Here is a 20916-nt window from a genome sequence, read left to right as displayed (position 1 = left end):
AGCTGCTTTTTACCTCCATAGTTTGCTCTCTATTTTTTTTAAGGGTCAGTGGCTCTACCCAAAAGGTATAAAGCAGCATCTTTCCCATGGGTTCATTAATAGAAATCAAAACTAAAATTAGTTCTAAATTACAAAAATATTATTAAAGCTATATCTGACAGCAGAAATTCACTTTATTTTATTGTTTAATGTAATAAAAATTATTAAATCAAAGCTTACTAACTAGTGATTTAAATTATGAATCAAATCTGGATATAAATCAATTAACATTAAATCAAATCCACCCTGATCATATTATAGGCAAATATAACATAATAAGCAGTTAAGTGTAATGCAAGGGTCAGAAAACTATGACCAGCAGGCCAAGTCCTGCTGCCGCCTAACTTAAGAATGGTTTTTACATTTTAAAAGTTTCACTGTATTAAAAATGTAAAAACCATTATTAGCTTGCCACTCATACCAAAACAGGCTGCTGGATGGATCTGGCCCTCAAGAGAACCAACAAGGACCCTGAATCCAACATGCCTCAAGTCAATGAGATGATGGGCATTTATTAAGTCCTCACTATGTGCCCCGTACTCTTCAAAGTGCTCTGGATACAAGAAAGGCAAAAGACAGTTCCTGCTCTCAATGAACTCATGGGGAAGATAACATGTAAACAACTATGCACAACAAGCTAAAAAAGGAAATAATCAATAGTGGGAAAGCACCAGTATTAGGAGGGATGTGGAAAGGCTTCCTGCAGAAGGTAGGATTTTAGGTGGGACTTGAAGGAAATTTGGAGGCTGCGATAAGGAGGTAGAGCATCCCTGGCACAGCGGATGACAGGTGAAAATGCCTGGAGCCAAGAGATTGAGTGTCTTACCAGAGGAACAGACAGGAGGCCAGTGTCCCTGGATCTGAAACAAACTGGCTACATGACTTGGGCATGTCAGCTGGCCCACACAGAGGAAGACAACTGTCTACAACTATCAATTACAGAGCAAATGTAGATCTGCATAGGTCAGAGGTCCATGGATAGATTTCCTGGAGTCTATGAACCTGGACAGGAGAACAAATTACATCTTTATTTTTCACTAATCTCTAACAGAAATTTTAGCATTTCCTTCAATCATGAATAATCGTGAATATAAGCAACGTATTATCAGTAGCATTAAGCTTTACCAGATTTCCAAAGGGGTTTGGGACACACACACAAAAGTTATGAACCCCTAGCATATGTAAGAGAGAGTCCTATGGAAAGTTCCCTGCACCTATGAAATTACAATTCTGGGTTTTTTTTTGTTGTTTTTTTTTTAAAGTGGTGGTGGTGAGGTATCACTGAAGAAAAGTGACATTGTCAGACCTGCACATTAGCAAGATAATTTTCCACAGTCAAAAGGGATTGAAGAGAAAGGAAAGAGATTGGACAAAGACAAATTCCACTATAATCCAGGTAAGAATATAAGGGGAAAATTGAAATAATGCCCATTTCTTTTAATTCTGCAGGTTGATAGGCTGGTTTTCCCTAATTCACTTTGGGCAGCTGGGTGGCATGGTGGATACAGTGCTGGGCCTGGAGTCAGGAAGACCTGAGTTCAAATCCAGCCTCAGACATACTAGCTGTGTGACCCTGGGCAAGCCACTTAACTTTGTTTGGCCTCAGTTTCCTCATCTGTAAAATGAGCTGGAGAAGGAAATGGCAAAATACTCCAGTATCTTTGCTGAGAAAATCCTAAAAGTGGTCACGATGAGTCAGATACAACTAAACAAGAACAAATCCTCACTTTACCTTCTTTCTCTGGGATTATGTCAAAAGTTAACTGCAACTTTATCTCAACAACTGCTTTAAGCTATCCTACACTAGTAATTGCTTTAACTGGAGTTTTGCTATAGATAATATTTTTAGGGAGACCACTAAACATAAACAAGTTCACATTGTTTAATAACTATGGAATGTGTGCATATATCATATATGTACATATATCCTATCGGTGTATATATGTATATGTATACACACATATCTTCCACTAAGGTCCTACCTTATGATGCTGACTTTTTGTTCTTGAAGGTTATACTAGTGGAATGAAAACCCTCCCAGGTCCTAGAAAGGATTTATTTAAGTGTGGTAATGGACAGATATCTCTTTTCTGAGAAGTTCAAGGAAGCTCATGAGATTGATGATAAATAGGATTAACAAAATGTGAAACATCTGATTGTTTTAAATCGCTAGTAAGAGAAATGCCAACTAATGCAACCCTGAGGTTTCCATACCGCACCCAACAAACAGGCAAAGATGATAAAAAATAGAAATAGTCAATACTAGAAGGGCATATGAGACAAGTCAATATAGGCAGAGGGAATGGTATCACCAAAGGAGAAAAGACAGAAAAGAACAAGGAATCAATTTAGCAAGAACACTGAATATGTACAAATAATAGCAGGTAGGGCTGAGAAGGACAGTCTGGGACTAGTCTTAGAGGGCTTTGAATATCAGGATGAAAAGTATAGGCTTTATTTAGTAAAAGATGAAAAGTAACTAAAGGAAAGTGACAAGATCAAGATCCTATGTGCAGAAAGGATTGAATGGAGTGAAAAAAGGTTGGGAGACCAATTAAGAGGCAAACTATGAGATAATAATAAGCTGAACTAGGACAGTGGCAGTGGAAATGTTAAGAAAGGGTAGGATCCAGAGACATTTTCACAAGAAGAATCTACTAGGTTCAATGACTCAATATTCTATACAAACTGGGCACTTAAAATATTTGTTAAATTATAGGACGTAGAAGAAAAGAAATTCAACTGAATAAACTGTGATGATTTTTAAGTTGTTAGACCTGGAGGACAGCAATACCACTGACATTCTGGGTTCAAAGACACAGCACAGATAGGTGGGAATGTCCAGCAGCAGTCCAGGCTGAAAATAACAATCTCATAGTGCAAGAGCTGGATGGGATCTCAGACATTAACTAGTGCAACACCCTCAATTTTAGAGATGAGTAAAGTGAGGCTCTAGATCACACAGGTATAACGGACTGCACTTAGAGTCAGGAGGACCTCACCCCTGAAGTTTACTAGCCAAATCCTAGCCTGTAAGGTTTCCCTTCCAGCTCTTCATTTATGATCCTATGACCCTAAGAGTCATGGATGAGATGTAAAACCAGGTGTTTTTTAGAAGACATTCACATAAAGGGGAGACAAGAAGTCATGGGAGTTGGTCAACTAGCATTTATGTTTATTACTTGCCAAGCACTGTGCTAAGTACTGGAGGACAAAGAAAGGCAAAAAGAATCCCTGTCCAATACACTGAGTGGAGGATAAAATACAGAGAATAGAACAGGGTCAAGAATTGAATAATAGCTTACATTTATACAGGACTCTGTAATACTCAGCCTCACCACAACCTGTCAGGGACGGGGAAGCAAAGAGATTCTATCACAGGCAACAGGGGAGCAGAGTCATAGGAGAAAAATGAAAAGAATATAGTGTCATGAAAGCCCAAGAAGCGAAGAACATCACAAAGAATAAAGGTGACCAAGTAGCAAATGCTACAAAAGAGAGTAAAGGGAACAGGGCAAAGGGTAAAAAGTCCATTGTTTAGAAAGTCAAGGCGGAAGTACACAGAAGAGATGCAGAATGAGACAAAGATAATTAATGGAGTATGATCAAAGAGGAAGCAGAAGACAATAGAGGAGGAAGGCTGTATCTTTTTCTGAGTCAGAAGTAAAGGAGAAAAACAAGGGAAAATATAGTGAGATTTTAGGGAACAAATGAGGTGAACTCAGGGACTTCAAGTTGCAGGTTTTTCAGATACATGTGTGTGCTGAAACTGTATCTTGTTCTAGTCCCCTTGACCATCCCCCTCCCTTCTAGTCAGTATATTAAGTTTATAAATTAACCAGTATAAAGGGGAAATAGCAGGAAATAAGATTGAAAAGGGGAAAACAGAAGTCACATGCGAACCATCCCAAAGATCAAAGGAACATAATTTAAAATTGTATCATACATTAACCAAAATTCACATCCTTGTAGTATACGCTGAACTAGTAGAAGCCATCCAGGCACTGCTGTCAAGGTCTTTTGGTCCTGTGACGTGTAAATGGTGCTGATAATTTTGAGATGATGTGAACATGTTAATTTGAAAATTTTACTAACAACTCTGAAATGATTTGGATAAGTTAATGAACTAACCCTAAGGTGGCACAGATAAGAAAATAACCTTTAAAATGAGAACTCAAATTCCTGGCCCCACACTCCCCACTTACCTGCCTCCCTTCACCATCCCATGCTCTCTACCTCTGGACTCCTTTCACGGCTTGTCTCTATACCCTCTATGCCTTAATATAGTGTGACTGCAGCCCCGCTTCAGCTTCCAGTTTCCATTGTAGGCTTTCCCAGTGAGAACCTAAACAAAAGGGTGTGCCCACCCCCATTTCATAAATTATCAATTCAAAATGCAAATCAACCCATCAGTTGTCACAAATAGGTCAAAAATATTGCATTTTGAGCAGCCGTCCCACCCTCGCATTAGGAAAACCCAGGTTCAAGTCCTACCTCATCAGGTAATTCTTTAAGACTAACAGATGTAGGGGCAGCTAGGTGGCACAGTCGATAGAGCTCTTGCTTTGGAGTCAGGAGGACCTGAGTTCAAATCCAGCCTCTGACACTTCACACTTACTAGCTGTGTGACCCTGGGCAAGTCACTTAACCCCAATTGCCTCAACAAAAAGGGAAAAAAAAAAACAAGACCAACAGATGTAGACTGGTTGCACTAGCTACAAAAGATAAGGAAGTTTCTACACTGGAGAGTCTCTAGAAGTAAATGGAAAAAATAGGAGGCCTAAAGGAAAAGATGAAAGAAAGGTAGGGGTAGGATCAAGGAAATTTTAACAATATCACTGTTTGTACCTTTCAATTCACACAGCTGTCATTCACACAATTCAGATCCTTAGCACCTTTGGCCCTATTAGAATAGCCTCCTAATTAGCCTATCCAATTCTACTGTCTCCACTCTCCAACCCATCCCAACTATAGCAGCCAAAATAATCCTAAAGCATAGGTCTGACCATATTACTTCCTGGCTCAAAAGCCTTCAATGGTGCTCCACTGCCTTCAGGATAAAATATAAACTACTTACATGGCCTTTAAGGTTTTCCACAATCTGGCTCTCACCTATCTTTCTGGGTATATTTCACATTACCCACCTTCATGAACTCTATGGTCTATTCAAACAACTATTAGTTGTTCTTGGACTTTACTACTCCATCTCTGTAAGTGTTGCTTTCCTCTCCTCAATGCCTCTTAGAATCTGTCATTCTTCAAGGTTCTGCTCAGATTCTGTCTTGGTCCTAGCTGTAAGGGTTGTCCCACTTTTTATCTATACACAGGCAGCATTCTTCACTTCCAGGAGAAGGTAAACTTTATGGGGGCAGACACTTCTGTTTTGTCTTTATATGCCCAGCACCCAGCCTTATACATAGTAGGCACTTAACAATGTTTGTTTAATTGAGCTGAAGCAATGCTCCCTGGGATCCAGTATTTCCAAATTTAATAAACAATACTATATGCTCCAGAAACCAAGGTAAGCACTAGAAATACAACTACAAAAGGGGAGAGGGGCTCCTTATAATCAAGGAGCTTACATTCTACCTGAAGGACAAAACATGTTCACAGACAAATATGTGCAAAATTGGTACACACTGTGTTTGTTGGGGGCAGGGGGGACAGAAGGGGAGGCACTAATAACTGGGGAATCAGGAAACACCTCTTGAAGGGCTGAGATGAAAAAAAAGAGCATTCTATCGAGGGAGAGAGAATCTGTACCAAGGCATGGAAACCAATGGTGAAATGACCTATACAGGGGAACTGTAACAGTTCAAGAAATATTTCTTTTTTTGTTATATTTGTTTCAATGAACAAAACACATCCTTATTACTCCCTTTTCCCAATTGTGAACAAAAGAAAAACAAAACCCACTGCAAACATGTATAGTCAATCAAAACAATTTCCCATATTGGCCATGTCCTAGAAAATACTTGTCTCATTCTGCACTCTGAGCCCTTCACCACTCTTGTCAAAAGGTAGGTAGCATGTCTCATCATTAGTCCTCCTGAGTCATGCTTAGTCATTATGCTAATACGAGTTCCTAATTCTTTCAAAGTTATTGGCCTTTACCATACTGTTGTCAATGTATAAATTGTTCCAGTTCTGTTCATTTTGCATCAGTTCATACAAGTCTTCCCAGTTTTCTCTTTAACCATCTACAGCATTGCGTAAGCACAACAGTATTCCATCACCTATCTATACTATAACCTGTTAAATTCACTCCTCAGTTTATAGGCATACCCTAAGATTCCCCTTCTTTGCCACCTCAAAAAGAGATTACAAATACTTTTGCACATCCATAGGTTATTTTGCTTAGAACTAATCCCTCCTTTAACCCAGTCTCCCTTTACTTCCCCCCTCTCCCTTTTTCCTGTTTCCCCAATGAGTAAAATATATTTTTGTACTCAATTGTGTCTGCCTATTCTTCCTTCTTTTGATCAGTTCAGATGAGAGTGAGGTTGAAGTGTCAAGTGCTACCCCCCCACACCTCCTCATTTGTCAACCTGAATACCCTGATTATAATTTTCTTTTCTTTCCCACTCCTCCCTCTACATGACCCAACATGCAGTTTTTCTGGGTAAGTTATTCATAGCTGTAAACCTATATCCTTTGCCTTCTGGAATACTGTATTCCAAGTTCTCTCCTTTACAGTGGTAGCTGCAAAATTATGTGCGATTCTGGACTGTGGCTCCTCAGTACTTGAATTCTTTCTTTCTAGCTGCTTTCAACTGTCTTTTCTTTGACCTAGAAATTCTGGATCTTGAATATGATGTCCTGGGAGTATTCATTTGGGGTTTTCTTTTAAGAGGCAGATTTTTTCTATTTCCACTGTGCATTCTAGGTCTAAGAGATTTGGACAGTTTCTTCTAAATTTTCTTGAAACAGAAAATCTAGGCTTTATTTGGTCATAGCATTCAGACAGTCCAATGATTCTTTAATTTTTTTCTCCCTGATCTGTTTTCCAGGTCAGCCGTACTGATTATGAGATAGCTTACATTTTCTTTTATATTTCAGTCTTTTTACTTTGTTTTAATATTTCTTGTTGCCTCATGGAGTCACTGTTTTCTATTTGGTCCATCCATACTTTTAGCAAAGTTTTGTACTTCTTGTAACAAGCTGTTAATTCCTTTTCTAATTCTTTCTTCTATAGTCCTCATTTCTTCTCCAATTTTTCCTCAATAGTTCTCATTCCATTTATACAATTCTTTTTAACTCACTTATCTCTTCTAGGCATTCTAGCTGAGTTTTTGCCCAAGTTATGTTTTTCCTCTGAGGCTCTACTTATAAATGTTTTTGGAGTCATTCTCTTCTTTTGAATTTGTATCTTGGGCTTCCCAGTTCCTTTTGGTGGGATTCTTTTTCTCTTGCTCATTTTTCCAGATTACTTCTTGACTTTAGACTTGATGTTAGGGCTTGCTCTGTAGCACTTCTGGAGCAAAGGTCTGGGCTGGTCCCACTACTGCTTTCTTGGGGTACTGAGTGTTGTATTACTCCAGGGTCTCAGGAAAAGGCTGGATCTCTGCAAGCTCCCAAAGTGGTCTAATCTGAGGCAAAGTTTATTTGCTTTCCACCCCAATCTAAGCTCTGCACATTTCTAACCTGGATTTGGATCTGAGCAACAGCAGGCTGTTACTGGACTCATCCTCTATCAGCCAGCTAGAAAACTCTGTTGGTTCAAAGTGACAGAATTGTCTTTGGTCTGGGACTCCTACCCTAGCTATTCCTCTACAGGCTGGACTAGGTGCCAGAACCAAGACCCAGCTCTGTTCCTGAGGTCTGAGCCATACCACTGCTGCTGCTTCTTTCCAAACTTCCTCCTTTTTTAGTACAGTGTACAGGTCCCCCTCTCAGTTTTTTTGTTGTTCAGTCATTTCAGTTGCATCCAACTCTTCGTGACCTCATTTGGGGTTTTTCTTGGCAAAGATTCTGGAGTGGCTGGCCATTTCCTTCTCCGGCTCATTTTACAGACAGGGAAACTGAGGCAAACAAGGTTTAAGGGACTTGCCCTGGGTCACAGAGCTAGTAAATGTCTGAAACTGGATTTGAACTTGGATCTTCTGACTCATGGCCTCGCACTCTATCCATAATCACCTAGATGCCCCTATGACAAAAGTAGATTGTTTTAAACCCTTCCCACCCCCCACAATCCCTACAAAGGTTCATAGCTATTCAAACAAAAATTATGCCAGAAAAGGACTGAATCAGGAATAAGTCAGTTGAAGTCAAGTCAGTAAACATTTATTAAGGGTCTGCTATGTGCCTGGTACTGTGCTAAGTGCTTGGGATACCAAAAAAAAAACCAAAACAAAACCACCTTTTCAGTTTACCCTGAATCTATGACTCAGAACTGGGTGGTAGGCAACAAAGCTGCCACTTGGCACCAGTCCCCATCATGATACCCCAGTATGGATCTGGGAAGTATTCAGTGTGGGTCTGAGATGTCCTCTTACCCTGGTAAACAGCCCTCCCAGGGCACTGGAGTGCTCATTCTGCTCCTATTCTAATCCATCCACAATATGACAAATGACTTACTGTGATTTTTTTCTAGGTTTCTCCATCAGGAATCAGTCTGGTGCATTTTCTAGATCTGTTTAGAGTTTTATGGAAGGGAGTTTGGCTTTACTGCTTTCTACAGCTCTCCCATTTTGGCTCTACCTCCTCAAAAGATAATTCTTAAAATATATTAAGTACATTGTCCATACCTAATCCAACATGTTAGTTTCATTGTTATAATGTACTGAGAACACCTATTTCTTTATAACTAGATTAAAAGCAAAACTCTATGAGAAGTCCTAAGATAGTAGCTAGGATTAACAATATAAGTTGAAAGAAAATTTAGAGGTCAATTTTGTCATCATAGGATAACTGTAATCAGGTTTTCAAATAGATCATAATTTGAATGAAGCAAACCACAGGCCATGATGACTTAATGTGGTTCTGTAAATCTAAAAAGGGAAATTCACCTTACTAGCTAACACCCCTTTTACCTTTTAAAACTTGGCCATAATCTTTTCTCATTCCACCTCTCCCTCTGCCTTACAACTTCTAACCCTGTGCTTCTATCTCAATAGGATCTCCAATATCTCCATCACTTAGCTCTTTCCCAGGCCATCACCCTTTCACTAGATAAACTCTCTTCTCTTTCCCGTCCTGATCCCTTGGTGAGCCATTTTAACTCTACGCTATATTCTTGTTAAGTCCTTTGCCCCTTTATTCTATTGCCAATCTTGCTATGTCAAGTCTAGTCTTGAATTATTTCCACCATCTTCTGCCTTTGATCCTATTCTCATGCTACTGAATGAAGCTGAAAAAAAAAAATCACTGAAACCATGTTGACTGGGGCCACTATAATCTCAACTACCTGAGTCCTCACCATGGTAAGGCAATTCTTTTACTTGTCCCATTCACCACAGTGGCTTTTCCAATAACTCCCCTCCTTCCACACTCATAGAGAGTCTTGACTCATATTTCACTGAAAAAAACTAAGCCATTCTCCCAGAGCTCCCTCCTCAAATCATCTCATATTACTCAGATAACTTCCCCATTATCTCCTCCTTTACCCCGTGCCCTTCTCCTTGTCAACGCAAACCCCTCTACACAATGGGATCTACATTATCCCATTCCAACCCATCTTCTCTAGCAGACTGCCTCTTCAATCATCCACACTCTCACTTATTCTCAGCCTCTCCTTGTCTACTTGCTGTGTCTCTGCTGCCTATGAAACATGCCTATGTTTTCACCATCTTCAAAAAGCCCTCACTTGATCAGTCCATCCCTTCCTTGAAAAGGCTATTTAAAGTTGATCCCTCTACTTCTTTCCTCTCATCCTCTTAACTCTCTGCAGCCTGGATAAAGGCTTCATAAATTAGGCTAAACTGCTCTCTCCAAAGTTACTAATAATCTCTTAATTGCCAAATCTAATCTAAACCTTACCTCTTCTCATCCTTCTTGACCTCTCTGCAATCTTTGGTACTGTTGTTCATCCTCCTCTTAATTCTCTCTTCTCTCTAAGTTTCCATGACACTATTCTCTCCTGGTTCTCCTCCTACTGGTCTAACCATTCCTCTCAGACTCCTTTGCTAAATCTTTATCCAGGCCACATTCATTAAACATAGATGTTCCCTGAGACTCTGTCCTGGGCCCTCTTCTTTTCTTCCTCTGTACAATTTCACTTGGTGACTTCATCAGCTCCCATCAATTTAATTATCACCTTTATGCAGATGATTCTTAGATTTATCCAGCCCTAATCTCTCTCCCTAGTTTCCCATCTCCAGCTGCTTCCTGAACATCTCTTAATGAATGTCCCATAGACATCTTAAACTCAATTATGCCCTAAACTCATTACCTTTCCCCCACACCCTCTCCTTCCTAACTTCTCTATTACTGTCAAGGGTACCATCACCTGTCCAGTCACTCAGGCTCACAATCTGTCATCCTCAATTTCTCACTCACATTTACCCCCACATGCAATCAGTAGTCAAATCTTGTTGATTCTACCTTGTCAATATTTCTCTATCCATCCCCTTCTCTCCTCTGACACTACCACCACTCTGGTGCAGGCCCTAATCACTTCATGCCTGGACTATTGCAATAGCCTGCTAGTTAGCCTCCCTGTATTGAATCTCTCCCCACTCTAATCAGTATTCCACAGAAGTGACCATGTTACCTCCCTACTCAATAAACTCTGGCGGCTCACTTTTATTTACAGGATCAAAAAGGAAATTCTATTTGGCTTTTCAAGTCCTTCACAATCTGACCTGCTCCTACCTTTCTAGTAACCTTCACCACACACTCTCATTTAGTGACTCTGTACACCTCGAGGTTCCCCAAACAAGACACTATTTCCTGACTCAGTGCATTTTCACTGGCATTTTCACACATACCTGAAATTGTCACCCTAATCTCTGCTTCCTGACCTTCCTCAAGTTTCGGCTAAAGTCCCACCTTCCACAAGAAAGCTTTCCCAGTCTTCCTTAATGTGTATTCCATCTGAAATGATCTCCAAATTATCCTACATAAAATATGTTTGTATATAATTGTTTGCATCTCCCCCTTCCCATTAGACTGTGAACCCCTTGACAGCAAAGACTGCGTTTCACTTTCTTTGGATCTCCAGCACTTAGCACAGTGCTTGGCATGTAGCACATAGCAGCCACTGAATAAATACTTTTGAAATGACTTGGTCAGCTTACTGTACATGTGCATAAAGCAAAGCGCTTCACTTAAGTCTTTTCAATGGATCTTCATAAGGATCCTACAAGATAAAGAGGACAGGTATGATTTTCCACATTTTACAGATGAGGAAAAAAATAATTAACCCAAGGTCGACCAATTAGTAAGTGTTTATTAAGTGTCTACTATGTTCAAGGTATTGTGCTGTCATTGTTCAGTTGTTCAGTCGTGCCCCACTGTCCTTGACCCCATTTGGGTTTTTTTTGGGCAGAGATACTGGAGTGGTTTGCCATTTCCTTCTCCAGCTCATTTTACAGGTGAGGAAGCTGAGGCACACAAGGTTAAGTGACCTGCCCGGGCACACGGCTAGTAAGTGTCTGAGGCTGGATTTAGACTCAAATCTTCCTGACTCTGGGCCCAGTGCCCTAGCCACTATACCACCTAGCTAGAAATATAAGTACAAAGGATGAAATAATCCCTATTCACCATAAGCTTACATTCTAATGGGAGGCAATAAGTATATATGCAGCATAAACATGAAGCTAATAAATACATAACTGCTGAATGAATATCTATGGTAGAGGGAGCTATTTACTAAGCAGTAATTTAAAGTCACAGAAAATGAATAAACAAATAGTTAGAATGTTTGCTAAGAAGCAAAACAATAATTCTGGTTAAGAGTATTAACTTCCTCTTTACCACAGCAAACTCTTCACCAGTTCTGCTATGAGTATCAAGACTGACTAGGGAGTTTCATTGGTCTTCCCTGTCTCAGCAAAGAAAAAGTTGTGAAATGGTTAAAAGCTTAAAACTGTTACTCTTCCTCTCCACATCCCCCCAAAAAGAAAACTCAAGAGTTAACTGTGTGGATAATGTGTGTATGTCTATGTGTATGTGCATGCATGTATATCTCACACACATATACACACATTCTGAAATAACTGGTTTTTGATTCTATATCTTTTAATGCTTAGGACAAAAATCAAACCTAAGTGTTCTTGAGAGGCATTATAGCCAGTTTTCAATTATATTTTTTTGTATGTGTTTTTACAGAACAGGTTTCAGTGTGTTTACAAATAAAAATTCCAATCAGAGTATCCTTCCCAAAACAGTTAGTGTTCTTAAACCTCCAGAATTCATTAAAATATCATAGATTATCCTTAAATGCATCACTGCCTAAATAATGGGCCAACCTGAAGAATGTACATCCAAGGAACAATGACATCTTAGTTGAATCTCCAGCTTAGCCAGAATTTACCAAAACACCACTTAGAGATCAACTATTTGCTTTTATGTGTTTAGTAATTCCTTTTTCTTTCTTATTATTCAACCTCAAGAAACAAAAATGTTCATCAGAAAGGATATTTTTAAGTTTCTCTTTTAAGGCTACTAGCTTTTAAAATATAAGAGTAAAAGATTAACCTATAGGCCCCAGATATTTCAGTGCTAAATGAATTGTTTAAATTTTAACCTTAAATTCAATTCTAATGTTCAGTTAATTAGATAAAAATAAAAATGTAGGGATCCAAATAAAATATAATGAATCACATGACCAATTATAACACTATTCATATTTAATAAACACAAATTTTATAAGAGAACCCAAATTAAATATTTCAATTCTCCAAATATTAGTTGGGGAACAACAAAGGTCTCATAAGTTAAGGTTGACACTCAACCATGTCAGAGAATCCCAACTCAAGTACCTAAAATGGGGTAGGGTTTATAGTCAGTTCTTTAAGGAGAATGAAACCAAAATGAAATTCTTATCATTTTGGAGAGCATTAGGAGCCCCCTAGCAAGATCCTGAAACTTGTGTTTCAGTAATCGCCTCTCAAGAGCATTAAGACCACATGAGACTTATTGTCAGGGTTACACAAAGTTATGTTAAGATGGCCTTTTGAACACCATACAAAAGCCTATAGGTATGATAACCACAGAGAAACACATGGTGTCCAGTATACATACTACTCACCACCCCCCCTTCACTCCGCCCCAAATCAAGTGTCCCAGAAAATTCCAAATGTATGGCTGCAGTAGTCAGCAGAGTTCTAGCAAGAGGGCAGCAAAGCCTAAAATATACAGCAATTTTCCCCTCAAATCAAAACTTGAAAGAGCCTACAAAGTGTAGGATCAGACTAATCAGTCACTATAATCCTCATGCATGAGGGGCAACTCAATAGGGAGGCAACCCTACATGTCACAAAGTCGAAAAATCACTTAAGCAAAAGCTTATTTTTTCCTATGGATAACACACATTTCTTAAAAATCAAAAGAATCCTCATTTAAATTTTGTACAAGCTTTGATAGGCAGTATGGTAGCACTGCCATAGTATGTCAACCCAAAAGCCAGGAAACCTTGGATTCAAATCCCACTTTTAATAGATACTGGCTGTATCTGTCACTACAGCAAATCACTACAGCCTATTGGTGTTTTAGGCAACTCTCTAAGATTATATACATTGCAAACAAAGTATCTACCTGCACTGGTAAAGAGCCTAGGAGTTCCCTATACCAATGAAATCACTGGTCTAATCCCCGATTCTTCCAAGTTCTTTTAGAGAACATTTACTTATCAAGAACTAGAGTTCTCAAATGCTAGGCAATAAGTTCCTCTCATATTTTAGAGGCAAACGTTTTTGTAAAGATCATTAATATTATTTCAAGACTTAAAACAATCTTCTGCCAACAGATTTCGGCCACCCCCAACCCCCACTACACTTTAGTAAACATGCCTTTATAAGCAATGGTGTCTAATCTACTGGTAAGCAACCTTTCCAAACTTTACTAAGCTAGTCTTTGGATCCTGGACAACAAAAGTTTAAGCTATGATTTCACTGGTACAGGTCTTTACAATAATAATTAATCAACAAATATTTATTAAGCACCTACTATATTCCAAGAACTATGATAACTGTTAGAAATATAAATACAAATAAGGGAAGGCTTCACAGAAGACAGGGGTATTTGACTTAGGCTTTAATTGACCGGGAAGAAGTCTAGAGGTAAAAAGGGACAACATTCCAGAAATAGGAAACACTGAGCACAGGCAAAGAGCCATAAGAATACTGAGTTGTTTTGGAAGCAGAGTAGTCTAATTTGGCTTGTAATTAAGAGTTGATAGATAAATACAATATGAAATAAAGTTGTTGTTAGGGTGGCACTAGATTTTAGACAGCTTTGACAGCCACATAGAGGAGCCTAAACTGTACTCACTGGGAAATACTAAATAATTGAAGATTTATGAGCAGAGGAGTGGGTGAAGAGTGATTTTGGGGTGGAGGGAAGGAGGGTCAAGCCAGGAAGAGTGCCAGCAGAAGACCAGCAAAAAGGCTACCACAACAGTGTTGACTATCTAACCAGAAAAGGAAATGGAAACCAGAGATGTTTCAAAGGCAGAATCCATGGGACTTGAGAAATGATTGGATTAGAAAAGTGAGGAAGAAAGATGAGTCAAAGACAAGACCAAGGGAAAACTAAGTGAAAGGATGTGCCTCAAACAGAAACAATGAATTCAGAAGGAGAAACAGTTTTAAGAAGAAAAATAATGAGCTTGGTTTTCAACATGTTGTTTGAGGTGCCTGTGGGATACTAACAGAACCTGCTAGAGTTTGCAATCTGATCAAATTAAATCAGAAAAGAACTTTAGAATTAGATTTTAGTTTAACATGACTGAAACAAAATCATCAGATGAAAATAAATTATATAGTTCTGATCCTTTTCCCTTTATATCATAGAGAACAGGGAAAAGTGACTACTTTCAAAACTTGAAGTTACATCATGTAAAGAGTACCGAACAAATTGACAGGATGCTAATTACCTAATCAAGTTACATTTTACTGTACATTGATATCTAGGATTCCTTCCACATCTAAAATCATATCTATGATCCTATGCTAACTTCAAACTGGGGGGAAAAGGCTTTCCCTTCACAAGCAGTATGTGTCAAACCTTCCAACATTACAGTGAAAGAACAAAAGGTCTTCTATAGGCAAATTTAATGGGTGCTACGACACATTAATGTCAATTCAATAATAAACCGGGTACAAGGTATTGTACTAGCTGGAAATTTTTGAAGAATTTTCTCAACCCTAATCCCCTAGCACTTAAATCAGAAGGAAAAAAAAAATGAGGCAGGATGGTTAATTTAATTGAGAGGTGTAACCACTGTCAAAAATCAAGTTAGAAGACCTATTTCCCCAACCCTGGGTCCTTTTTACCTGATTTCAATTAAGCAAACATGAAACAAAAATAAAATTTAAAAGGATGCTGTAAAAAAATAAACCAAAAATATAAATAAACATGTACCAAAAAGTTCTGGATCTTACGAAATCACGTTACAAGAATCAATTTTCCTAAACTATTTAAATACCCACAGGGCACACAATTCAGATATGAGTTCTGTTCTTGTAAAAAGATAACTGAAGAATCTGAAATAATTATTCTTCCACAAGAAAATGTGTAGAATTTTTGGCAGGCAGATCATCCTGACATTCTATATGGCTCCAAGCGTCAATCAACCCCCAACTTTTCTATCAGTTAGGTTTCCTCACTATCACCACACTCACTGTCACCTACATAACCCACTCTTCCAACACCTGACACTTTCAGAGTCTTTCTGAAGCTCCAAGCTATATCATGAAGCCAAGAGGCAGACACCATCAGTCTTTGTGGTCTTAATTTTTCCACAAATGAAGGATCAAAATTACCCTGAATAAGGGTCATCCCCGCCCCAAGATTTCACTACCTGCTCCCTAAGATCCTAAACAAAGGGGTAAACGTTCTGTTAAATTCTAAGTACTCTGTTTAGGGGGGAGAAGGGTTCAAGGGAAAATACAAGCACCCCAGCCCCCACCCATGATCCTTAAATATTTTCCCAATGGGGGGGAAAGCCAGGAGAAAAAAAGCTCCCCCCAACCACCCACATACCCTGGAGAGCTCCATCTTTCCCCCACCATGCTAATTTTTACTTCAAAACTGTAACCCTTAAAATGAGTCTACACCACCCCACCCCCTTGGGTCTGGGCACTGTGACCATCATCTACCTTTGGAAAAGGGGCAGATTTGGTTCCTAACCTACTGGGTCCTTAAGGACCCCCCACTACGGGGCCTCCTCCCCACCCATTTCCCCACCCTCCCCACCTAGCGCCCCCAGTCTCCCGCCCCCCGCCCCAGGTCAGGGGGCTGCTGCTCCTTGGGAGATTTCAGTGCCACGGAAAAGACAAAACGCCGGCCAAGTCGAGGAGGGTGCCCCCACATACACATACACATACACATACACATACTCATACACATACACACACACACACACACACACACACACACACACACACACACACACACCCCCACACCCACACACTCCCACCCCAGGGCGTCCTTGAGAAGCTGCAGCTGCAGCCCAACAAAGTTGAGCCGCGCGGGCAAGGCCGGCCCCTCGGGCCCCCAGGGCCTCGCCGGCGAGGGCAGCTCCGCGGTCCTCACGAGGGCCGGGGCGGCGGGGGAGGCAGAGGACGGAGCAGGCCCCGCAAGGCCGGCGAGGCCCGCCGACAGAGGATTTAAAGGGACGAGGGCCGGGCCCGGGCGCGGGGCCCGCCGGGGCTGGGGGGCCGGACGCACGGGGGCCCTCCCCGCCCGGGCCCCGAGGCACCGAGCCCCCGGCCGCCGAGGCGGGGGAGGCCCGGCGGGGGCGGGCGGCTGGGCCCGGGGTCTGAGGGAGCGTGGCCCCGAGGAGGGAGCCGGACCGGGGGCGGCGGGGGCCCGAGGGGGCCGCGGTTGGAGGGCCCGAGGGGCCGGCGCACTGACTGACCTGCGAGTCGCCGATCGGCGGGGCCGCGCGCGGGGGCCGCGCGAGGAGGGGGAGAGGGGGAGGGGGTGCCGCTCCCTCCGGGTCCCCCCGAAAAGGAGGAAAAAAATCCGTCCGGAGTTTAAAACAAAGAGGCGGAAATGCCCGAGCCTAGCCGAGCGAGGAGTCGGGGGCGCCGCGCTCCGAGCATGCGCACTGCGCCGGCCCGGCACCCGGGGCTCCCCCCGCCCCTCGGCACGCGGGGGCGACGACGGAGCGGAGCGAACAGAGGAGGGCCGGCCGTGAGGGAGGGGGCGGGGGCGACGGCGCCGGCGCGTCCCAGGAAGTCTCGGGGCTCCGGCCGAGAGGTGTCTGGGTCACCTGGCTGGGCGTGGAGTTTATCTCTGGGGGCGGGACCGCCGCCCGCCTTCCCTGCCCCGCAGCCTTAGGACCCTTCGGAGCGACCCTCGCCCCAAAGGGGTCCTCCCTCCCCCTGAGGCCAGAGCCCGGGGGTCCCGCCTGATGTTTGGAGGATGGAGTGAAAGATGTGGGGGCTTCGGGAGGGAAGGGCTAAAAATATACCCCCCCAGCAATCCCCTCCACAAACCCACCAAGGGAAGAAACGATGTCTGGGCCAGAAGCGGCCAGTTTGACACTTTGCAGAATCACAGACTCTGAGCTGGGAGGTTCTTGATTGGTCAGCGGATTGGTCATCTCCTCCCCCCCAAAATGCCCCAACAAGTGGTCATCTAGCCTTGACTCCAAGATCTCTAGGGAGGCGGAACCCACTCCCTTCTGAGGCAACCAGTTCATTCGTTTTTGAAGGGCAGAAGGGTGGAGCAAGTTGTTCTTTACATCCAGGTGACACCTGGCTTCCAGTACTTCCACCCGTCTCTCCTGGTTCTGCCTTCTGGGGCCAAGCAAGCGAGGAAGAGAGGAAGGCAGGAACTGTCCAAGTGCAAGCAGTGGGAATAAATGCACAAATGTGCCTGCCTTCAAGCGGCACCTAGAGAGTGTATCAACCTTCTTTCAGAGGACTAGCCTTAAAATACTTGAGGACAGATAGCAGGCTTTTCTCTGGGCTAAACACCTGCAGCTGCTTCAATCAATGTTCTTACTCTTAGGTAGCATAATCTGCAAGCTTCTGAGCGTCAGACCGTCCTCTGGATATGCTTCAAGTTGAAAATGGCCTTCGTAAAATGTAACACCCAAAACTAAATAAAATATCCCAGATATTATCCGAGTACAGTGGGATTATCACTTCCCACTACTTCTTAATGCAGATTTAGCTATTTTGGCTGCCATGTTTTGTCTCTTTGAGCTCACAGTACACTAAAACTCCTTCATCTTTTTTCACATAAATCATTAGCTAGTCACAGCTTTCCACCTTGTACTTGAGCAATTGATTCTTTGAACCCAAGAATGGGACTTAACATTTATCTATTAAATTTCATCTTTTTTTTTTAATTCTGCCCATCATTCTAAGCTACTGAAAACTTTGGAGCTTAACATTCTTTCACCTAACCTGGTAGCAAAACTGTCCAGCTTTGTGTTGTCTATAAATTTAAGGAGCATGCCAGCTATTCCTTTCTGCTTGATAAAACTATCATACAGTAAAGGGCCAATGGAGTGCATCATGAGAGAGCTCTCTCCCAGTCGTTATCAACCCATTAATGCCTATTTTTATAGCTAGTTACTCAACTTATTCTGAATCCTCCAAATGATACAATTATCTAGATTATATCCCTCCATCTTCCACAAACATAGCATGAGAAACTTTGTTAAACATTAACCTGAAATCTAGGCAAATTATGACTACAGCATTCCCTGATCTACTAGTTTAGTATCCTGTCAAAAAAAAAAAATGAAGTTTGTCTGGTATGACCTGTTCTTGACAAACCACTTCCCCTTCTAAACGTTCACAAACCATTTCTTTAACAATACATTCTAGCATTCTGTCAGGAATTAAAGTAAAGCTCACCAGCCTATAATTTGCAGGTTGAACATTTGCCGTGCTCCAGTCTTGCAGCACTTGTCTCATTTTCTATTATTTTTCAAAGATCATTGACAGTAGCTCAGAAATCACACTATCAGTTCCTTCAGTACAGTGAGATATGATTCATCTAGGTCTGGTGACTTGAACCCATCCATGGCATCTGTGATGCTGTCTCACCATCTTCTTGTATATCTTAGGTTTTATTTCCCTAGCCACCATTTCTCCTTGGCAGAAAAAAAAAAAAACAAGCAAAATAAGGATTGAGTAGTTCTACTTTCTCCCTGTCATCCATTGTCACCACCTCCATTCAATCTATCCCTTCTTTGTTTTTCTTTTTTCCAACACAGCCAGGGGATTCCAGAGAATTCATAGGCTAGCTAATGTGTATGTAGTAGGAGAATGGGGGATAGAAGTGGTAGTTAACAAACCTCTTGGTGCTTTGCATTCCTTTGGCATGGACCTTCCACATCAAACCAGTCCCACTGGAAGATGATGACAGATTGTTGTGAGCAAAGCACTTGGTAAACGCTAATCAATCAGTGAGCATTTATCGGTTATTTAGTGTGTGGGAGGCATTGTGCTAAATGCTGGGGAAACCAAAAAAGACACAAATACAAAAACATGGTCCCTACTTTCAAGGAATGACTTTCCAACAACTACATACATGTAAGATACCTACAGAGTAGATGAAAGGTAACTCAGAAAGGAAAGCAGTCAAACTGGGGGGAAGGGACTGGAAAAGGCCTCTCACAGAAAGTGGAATGTAAACTGAGTCTTCAAGGAAGCAAGAAGGTGGAGGTGAAGAAAGAGAACATTCCAAGTACAGGGGAAGAGCCAGGGAAAAATGGCATGGAGGTGAGATGAAGTGCCTTGTGTGACTTGTGGCATCAAGAAGGCTAGTGTCACTAGATCATTGAGTACATGGAGAGAAATAAAATATAACAACACTGGAAAGGTAGATGGGCTAGGTTATGAAAGGCTTTAAAAGTCAAACAGAGGATTGTATATTTGATCCTGGAGGCTTTAAAGTTCATAAAGGTGGGGGGAGGGAGAAAGATGGTCAGATCTGAGGTTTAGGAAGATCACTTTGATGCAGTTTAGGTGTTCAGGTGTGCTTGGGCCCCAATATCACAACACGCAAGTCCTGCCAGAAAGAATTCGACCCAAGCCTCTTTCAGCCAAAGACAAGGTTTATTAGAACATTGTCATATTGGGCAGACTCTTAAGGAGTGTGAACATGGGTAAGCAGTGGCTAGATTATAAGAAGCAGAGCAGTGGCTAGATTATAAGAATCCCAGCAGTGGCCAAATTTTATGAATCTAAGCATCTTGATGGAGACAAGGTGGACCTTATATACAGAAAGACTGTGGGAGGGACCTAGGAGTGGCCAGTAAGCTGGAGTTAACAGAACTCCTGGGACCTGGACCTCATGGCCAAGGGAAAAGCGTGTTGTGATATTGGGGTCCCAGCACCCCTGAACCTCTAAACCACATCAACTTTGGCAGCTGAATAGAGAATGGACTGCAATTGAGATAAATGTAAGGCAAGGAGATAAACCCAAAAGAAGCCTAATGCAAAAGTCCAGACCAGGCATGAAGCACTGAGATCCTACACCAGGTAGTTGTGTGAGTAGAGAAAGAGACCTATACAAGAAATGTGTAGGGGGGAAAAACTAATGGAATATTCTCCTGGAAGTTGCCCCATCTTGTCTTTCTGAAGCCCTTCCAAACCCAGGTCCCTCACCTGATTTTATGACCAGTTGAGTTGGAGTTGAAGTTATTCCCAAAGTTTCAGTGCCACATCCTGACTCTGATATTTGCTAGATGTATGAACCTTTGCAAGTCCTCTAAACTCAGAGCAAATTTCTCCATTAAATGGAATC

General features: G+C 41.6%; 1 protein-coding gene across 4 annotated transcripts in view; it reads right to left on the bottom strand.

Moving 5' to 3' along the window:
- The window catches only part of LOC114033994 (polycomb group RING finger protein 3), a 123986-nt gene extending 106773 nt beyond the window's left edge, over window positions 1-17213 (bottom strand). For all 4 annotated transcript variants that reach the window (XM_027849641.1, XM_027849638.1, XM_027849640.1 and 1 more), the window contains exon 1: window positions 17063-17213. The gene's annotated coding sequence lies outside the window, so the exon portion shown is untranslated. The remainder of the gene's footprint in view (window positions 1-17062) is intronic.
- Between the last annotated feature and the right edge of the window lie 3703 nt (window positions 17214-20916).

The sequence above is a fragment of the Vombatus ursinus genome, unplaced genomic scaffold (assembly GCF_900497805.2).
Source record: "Vombatus ursinus unplaced genomic scaffold, bare-nosed wombat genome assembly UNPS02007822.1, whole genome shotgun sequence".
NCBI classification, from domain to species: domain Eukaryota; kingdom Metazoa; phylum Chordata; class Mammalia; order Diprotodontia; family Vombatidae; genus Vombatus; species Vombatus ursinus.
Note: the sequence above shows the minus strand (reverse complement) of the source record. Positions and strands in the feature narration are given on the sequence as shown.